The sequence below is a fragment of the Falco biarmicus genome, chromosome 8, assembly GCF_023638135.1.
Source record: "Falco biarmicus isolate bFalBia1 chromosome 8, bFalBia1.pri, whole genome shotgun sequence".
Classification (NCBI taxonomy): Eukaryota; Metazoa; Chordata; class Aves; order Falconiformes; family Falconidae; genus Falco; species Falco biarmicus.
In genome coordinates this window covers 58,146,737-58,152,896 of record NC_079295.1, presented here as the reverse complement: position 1 = coordinate 58,152,896, position 6,160 = coordinate 58,146,737, and positions in this window count along the sequence as shown.

The following is a 6,160-nucleotide window of genomic DNA, read 5'->3' as shown; positions in this document are numbered from 1 at the left end:
TTTATTTTATTTTTTTTTCTTAGACAAGACAGCCTTTGCAGGTAGGATCAAACCAGCCTGCAGGTCATCCTAAGAGCTGCAAAGTCCTGGAGACCAGAAATGCGCAGTAGCGAGCTCTATTCAAGAGCCATAGATAAAGCACAAGGGAATGTGTCATGGGCCACTAAACTGTGCTGGCCAGGGAACGGGCTTGATAAACTGGCATGTATATCCTGCTTTAATTCCTGTTGGTTTATGGCCCCTGCAGTACCCAGGAGCCCTGCTGGCCGTCTGACCTTACCCTTGCCTTGAGTCCAGCAAAATTGAAAGGGTGTTTGAGAGAGGAGGGAAGAGGGGGAGGAAGGGATTAGTTGCAGGCAGCAGTGTTGGACTCCTGACCTCTCTAAACGACCCAAAAGGAGATTGATTTTACAGATGTGTAAAGCCTAGCAACCACCTGGGTTTTAAGCTAACATTAAAAATTAAATGCCAGTTTCTGTGTTATTAAAGGTGGAATAAAAAATGTTGCACCTTACCACACTCAGAGCAAGAAAAAGGTGGAGGCTTTGTGGAGCTCAGCAATGCCACGACTGTGAAGTGCAAAAGCAGTGTGAGGAGGAGGGACAACCATCTCCTCGGGTTTCTCCTTCATCTGGGTAGTGAGAGAAGAAAAAGCAGTCTCTTGGAGTGAGAGACAGTGCTGTGATGTCTGCCAAACTTGCCAGAGAGCAGTGTCTGGCTGGGCTGTGTGAGCAGCATACCTGATAGATGCTCAAGCACAGCCTCCATGAAAATAGGCAAGTCAGGTTTTGCCAGGCACTGCTGCCTCTCGCTCAGTGTCAAATAATCCCTGCAGGAGCAGTGCCCTGCATGATAGATTAAAAAGCAGCAAGAGCCCATCAAAATCTGGATGCATCTTTTTTAGGTAAATAAACCCTTGCCATTATGGAAGCGTGGAGGGACCGGATGGATTTTTGTGGGGGAGGCAGATTTCCCTCTTAGTACAACAGAGGGTGTTCTGGGTATGTGCAGCCATTGCTGGTTCTGCCGTTGTAATGTTGAGTTCTTGCCTGATGTCTTTCTGAAGATTGCAGCTCCTAGAAATGCCTGATTTGTTTGGTTTTGAAGGCATGAGCCTCCTACCTTCATCTGCATAGGTGGCTCAAGAATACTCACCTCTGTGCCTCAGGCTGGGAGGAAAGCCAAGCGTTGTTTTGTCATCAAACCCTAGGACTTTTATCTAAGCACGTGTACTTTTGGAGCAGCGGGGCTGAGAATACCAAACAGATGAAGAGCTGATGTGCAGGACCTGTGTAACCTGATGGAGGTCCCCGTGACGTAACATGAAAGTGGTCAGTCCCTGCTGTGAAACTTGGGTTTAAATAAACTGTACGTGCCCTTGCTGCAACCTACCATAGGTGCAAACTCCGTAGCTGTCACTGGCAAGGAATAGAAGAGAGCAACAGTCACTGGGAAATGGGGCACTTGCCTTTAAATGGGGTCTGTGGAACCCAAAGCGCTGGGCACCAGCGACCATCGCTGCCATGGACTGAAAGCTGCAGCTCCAGAGAATTTTGCATGCAGAATAGTCTCTCTTGGTCTTTAATGCCTAACTATTCTGATCATCCCCTTTTAATTTTTTTTGCTGACTAACTACATCCATAACTTCTTTGCTCTAGTAAAAACTCTACTTAATGCACAGCCATGTTGTAAAGTCAAGCTGCAGTTCCAACATGCCTAATCCTAAAAGAAGCATTTGTTCAAAAAAGATCCATTTCCCTAGGAAATGTGCTTTGATTTGTGAAACAGAAAATGTATTCGTTTAACTGAGCCATTCATGTGACAGGTCACTCTTTCACCCTTTTGGTGCAGTAAAAGTTTATTCTTTTAATAGGTTTATTGCTTTTCGGTTATTCGTTTCCAAAGGACTCACTTGAGTGCTGCAGCTCTGATCTGGAGTACAGAAAATTAATTCTTTTTATGGTAGTCTATTCCTTTCACATGTCCTCATTTTAAGTGCAGCTCAACTGTATTACAAGTAACAGTATGTGGTCCTAGAGGGAGTACCAAGCCTCTAATTTAATATTGTACCAGAGGTCTTATAATGTCAGCGCTGCCGCATCGAGCTTTTCTCTTTTGAGCCCTTCTCTGTGTCCCAAGGGGAGTCATGAGATGCCAGGCTGGCTGTTGTCAACGTGCGTGGATGCTGCTGGGGGTGTGCATCTTTATTCTTCCGTTTTTGGGTTTTCTGGTCCTGAGCCTCATTAATAGAACGGAATGTGCAGGATGAACACTTCTCTCAAGACTGGGGCAGGGGGATTGGACTAGATGACTTTTAAAGATCCCTTCCAACCCAAGCTATTCTATGACTGCAATACATAGGAAAGCACCGTGCGTAAAAATCGCCAGTTACTGCCAGGGTTTCGTAGTGAGATGGCTTCTCTGCTGTGAAGGCACCAGAAGCCATGGAGATGTCCTGAGCTCGCTCTGCTGATGTGCAGACACAGCAGGCTTCACTAGGTGTTTGGGGGAGGACACCTGAGTTCCCGAGGCCAGCCTTGGGGATGGTGCTGTGCATTCCCTTTGCCTCTCCTCCACTCAGTGCTTTGGGAGGGTTTGAGGGATAAAAACTTACAAATATTTGTTTGGTACCTGTAGAACAGATTTAAGTGGAAATGACAGTCTTGCCATTTCTAACAGAAAATGACCTGTGTTTGGGAGTGGGGTTAAAACCACTCGGTGCCTCCCAGTGGCACTAGAATCCAACATCTCACCTCTAGGATGAATCAAAGCTCTGGAAGCTCTTCGTTTTTTGCAGAACTATTCCACCTTCACCTCTTAACTCCCCCCCTCCTTCATTTTCTCTGGGTAGGTTTCCTCCCCATCGCTGAAAGATGATGACCTAGGTCTGGTGCATCTTTTCTGGAGAAAGGAGTCAAACTCATTCTCCTTATCCTCCGTGCTCTTTGAAGCTAGGCATGGTTCACAGAACTCAACCGTTTTGCCATGAAGAGTCAATCCCAAGCTCCGAGATGCATCTTTACTGTTGAGCTTCATGCTCCAAGGACTGAAGTGCCTGTCAGGATTTCTTGTGAGCCGTGGGGATGAGATGATGCTCTCCACCTTGCTTCATCATGCTGACAAGGCGCTGAACATTAAATGCCGGCTGTCTCAATTTCGTTTTGCTTGTGTCATGTTGGTATCTCATCCTGTGTGCCATCAGAGCCCCTGCTTATTTTGCAGGACTGGATTTTGTATGCCCCTAGGGTGATCAGTGATTTGGCCTGGAGGAAACTAATGGTCTGGGCAGCCAAGACAGAGGGCAAGAAACAAAAATATGTGCCCTTCTGGTAGGGAAATTTGAGGCAGAGAGAAAAGAGGAGCAGCCTTCCCTAGGGAGCTTGCCAGAAGCCCTAGCAATGACTTCGGTAGCAAGTAGCTCCTGGTGCAGGTCTGTGACTCTTCCCCAGTGTGTGTGTGGGGAGTGGAAAATGGAGTTTAACTGTCTGGACAGCGCAGGCTTATTTTGAAACGATTCATTATTATTTACTCTGGTACTATTGCTGCATTGTCAACACTGAAGTTCCCAGACTTGGTGCAGAATGCAAATGCTCTGTTCCTGCTTGCTGGTGGTCGGGGGCTGGGGAGCTTTCGCTGGAGGCGATGCTCGCTGAAGGAGGAAAATGGCACAGTTTGGGAATGTCATTTGTAATTGTTACCTTGCTTTGAAAGACTTTGTGAAAGTTGGACATATGGACTCCCTCAGCGTTCAGTTGTTTTCAAGAGGCATATTGTGAGTGGGTGGGTGGATGAGAGGACGGAAATGAAGAAACCAGAAGTGTCCTAAATGGTGAATCACTTTTGGTTTTCCCTTTAACAGAAGGGCTCCCTTTCAAGGTGACACTATTAATTGGGACCTTTATGATTTCTTACATCATAGGGAAAGTGAAAAGATCTCGGCAACTGTGTGTGGCCCTGCAGACAGCTGCCATCTGCAAAAGGGAGCATTTTCCATCAAAAAGTAATTAAATTAGCCCAGATTCCATAAGTAATACAACTAGATCTCCCTGGTACCTCCCAAGACAAGCATGGTCTAAGTCAAGTGCACCCAGAGACCACATTTGGAAATAAGGCAATTATTAGTTTAATTCAGTCATCAAACTAATTTTACAGAAGCGGAGCATGCCAGTCACTGGAAGAGGTGGCAGCAGTGTGTAGCACACACAGAGCCCTGCGCCGGCTCCGGGGGGGCTGTGGTGGGGGCAGCAAGGGGACAGACAGACTGACCACGCTGTCTGACCGCTGGCAGTGCCCAGACCACCCTCAGCTAGAAGCAGCCCAAGAGTCTGTTCCCCCTGTGCTTTTCTAGCTGGGGTTTTTATTGTGTGCTGAACACAACAGCACTGAAGAGGCGTGATGGAAGGGCAGCCTCCTCCCCCGCTGTATCGCGTGAGCTCCGGAGAGCGCAGGGATGTTAAGACCAGGAGCTGGTCAGGGCTTCTAGACCACAACTGGCTCATCAGCTGCTGAAGAGAAGTAGTCATGACACAGAAATTAAAGTCTGATAGTAGACAGTTTGACTACAGCCCTAAGCATCGCTGTGAAATGCATTAAGTGACCTGTCACCTGTGGTTTGCTGTTTTGCTCGTCCTCTGCCCTGCAGACAGCTGTGTGCGCGAGGAGTTATTTGTGGTGGTAGAAATACACCCCTCTGTCTGCTGGAGAAAGCAAGCTGGGGTTGGAGATAGCTGCAGCAGAAAGTTCAGTGATGGGCGTTTAATCACACAAAAAACCATTTCACTTCACGGGCTCTGACCAGGTCCTATGACACAGCCTCCTGTGCCGAACACCACAAAACAGACGTGCTTTGCTCGAAGCTTGTGGCTGTTCCACCAAACCCGGTGTCACTGCTAATGTAGTTACAGATGGTGGGGGCTTGCACGCGCCTTGGTTTTTAACCACTTGCTTGCCAGAACTCCTGGAAAAGCCATGCGTGCGTGAGGTGTGCTTGCTTGCTTGTGTTCTTTAAAGTTTGTTCACTCTAGAACTCAAATATGACCTTAAAACACGATCACAGATAACCTGCTGACCCCAGCAGGGTTTCCATCTTTCTGCAAAACAGTGACAGTCTGACAGGTGCAAAAAGTACTGGTGCAAGTAAAAGATATTCTCTGATTATTTAAAATCAATATAAATATTTTAGCTCTCAGATTACTAGAATAAGGGGAGACCATGCCCACTGCAGTTGTCAAATTTACTCTAGTGCCGAGAGGTTCTCTTCCAACTAAAGTATCCCTGGATTAGCTGCTTGCTTTGTTAGAGAGAACCTGGACAGTCACCCTTGGAGACTTTCTGGTAGGTACAGAACCACATGTATGCAAATCTTTTCCTTTTATATTTTGCCTGGCTTATTCTGCATCTCCTTTACAGGAGTCAGAACTGGGTTTAAACATTTCCATTTTGGTGTCAATATTGACTGCGTTGCCTTCCTGAAAACATGCCTTCTCTAGGGTCTTTGGGAGCTCTGGTGTTACCTTGCACCAGTGGATGTGCTTGTTCCATCTATCCTCGGCTTGTCCTAAACTCGATAGATTTCTGGAGTTCCCTTACCTGCTGATGCGCTGTCTCTATTTGATGCCTGAATTTCTTACAGTTGCTTTCGAGAAGACATTTTGTTTTCTGCCTAGCACTTGCAGCTGTATTTTAACTTTGATATGAGGATTAAGTACTAGTGCTAATTGTTTCAGTCTGTCCAGCGTCGATTCCCTCTCTGCCCCCACAAAGCGATTGCTTTGACTGATCTTCACTCTCTATATTTATGCCTCTGCGCAGGTTTCTCCGTATGGTGTGCTTGGTGGGTTAGCTTCTTGAAATGCCTTCTGCCGTGGTGGTGTTTCTGGGTATCTGAGCTCCAAAGATTAGACACACCTAGGTGTAGGTCTACCTGACTTGCTACTTTTGCCAGGCTCTTCACCTTGTTTTTGGAGGAACAGCGCAGTAACTCCATGTCACCGGCCAGCTCTCGTCTCATGGTGTCTCTCGGACTGCTGTGGGGTTCTGCTGCACCTCTCCGGGTTTGCTTTCTTCTCTCTCTGACAGTGCTAGCAAGCAATATAGGTCCAGGCAGAAACCTTGTGCCTGGCCATTCACTCTTACAGTATCCTTCACATCTGGCCACTGA